This window comes from Apteryx rowi, unplaced genomic scaffold (genome assembly GCF_003343035.1).
Source record: "Apteryx rowi isolate R43461 unplaced genomic scaffold, aptRow1 scaffold_1800, whole genome shotgun sequence".
In the NCBI taxonomy this organism is placed as follows: Eukaryota; Metazoa; Chordata; class Aves; order Apterygiformes; family Apterygidae; genus Apteryx; species Apteryx rowi.
In genome coordinates, this window is record NW_020448087.1 from 1 (window position 1) to 1,688 (window position 1,688).

Consider the following 1,688-nt stretch of genomic DNA (forward strand, 5'->3'; position numbering starts at 1 on the left):
GCTGTGGGCCTGTGGGGGGGTGCTATGGGGCGCGCTGAGGGTGGCTATGGGGCACAGCAGGGACGCTGTGGGGCGCTCTGGGGCGCATGGAGGGCACTGTGGGTTGCACTGAGGGTGCCGTGGGGCGCTGTGGGTCACGCTGAGGGTGGCTGGGGGAGCCGTGGGGTGCCGTGGGGCACGTTGAGGGTGGCTGGAGGCGCTGTGGGGTGCTGTGGGGCACGCTATGGGTTGCACTGAGGGTGCCATGGGTCGCGCTGAGGGTGCCATGGGTCGCCGTGGGGCGCGCTGAGGGTGCCGTGGGTCACCGTGGGGCGCGCTGAGGGTCGCCGTGGGTCGCACTGAGGGCGGCTGTGGGAGCCGTGGGTCGCCGTGGGGCACGCTGAGGGTGCTGTGGGTTGCCGTGGGTCACCGTGGGGCACGCTGAGGGTCACCGTGGGTCGCGCTGAGGGCGGCTGGGGGAGCCGTGGGTCGCCGTGGGTCGCACTGAGGGTGCCGTGGGTGCAGGAGCAGGAGGCGCAGGCGCGGCTGCAGGCCGAGGTGCGCACGCTGCGGCGCAGCAACCGGCGGCTGCAGCAGGAGCAGGAGGACGCGGCGGCGCGGCTGGGCCAGGTCACCCGGCTGCTGCGGCCCCCCCCGGCCGCCCCCCCCGGGCCCTAGAGCCCCCCGGGGGCACCCGGACCCCCCCCCAGCGCAGGGACCCCCCCACACACACCCAGCCGCAGCGCTCGCACCGTGCACGCTCGCACCATATGTACCATGCACCGTGCGCACCGTGCACCGTACGCACTGTGCACCGTGCGCACCACGCTCACGCCTTGCACGCTCTTGCATGCACCATGCACACTCACAACACACGCACCGTGCACACTCACACCATTCGCACGCCTGTGCACAACGCTCACACCATGCACGCTCACCCCAAACACACCATGCACCGTGCGCACAGTGCACTATATGCACTGTGCACCGTGCGCACCACGCTCACACCGTGCACGCTCGTGCATGCACTGTGCACGCTCACCACACACTGTGCACACTCACAGCACATGCACCGTGCACATTTGCACCATTCGCACCACGCCTGTGCACAATGCTCACACTGTGCACACTCACCCCAAGCACACCATGCACCATATGCACCATGCACCATGCGCACACAGTGCTCACACCGTGCACACTCACAACACAAATGCTGCACACATGTGCACAATGCACGCACAATCGAAATGCACGTACTGTGCACACTCAACAGAGTTCGTGCTGTGCACGATGCACGCACCGTGCACGCTTGGAATGCACGTGCGCAGCCCCCCCCCCCCCGTGCATGGCCTCGATGTGTGCACTGTGCACGCTCGCAACACGCAGCGTGCATGTGCACAGTGCTCCCAATGCCTGTGCTCCCCCAAGGCATGCACCATGCACACGCGCAGTGCTCACACTCGAAATGCACGTGCATGCTTGGCCATGCCTGTGCAAAATGCACCCGCTGTGCATGCCCACACTCACCCGTGCACGCTCACAACACACGCACCCTGCACGCTCGCACTGTGCACTCAAAATGCACCCACCGTGCATGCCCGCTCACCCATGCACGCGCACGTTGCACCAGCTGTGCACGTACACACTCACCAGTGCACGTGGGCGATGCACGAGCACCCTCGCACGCTCACCCTGCTCCTCGCACACCC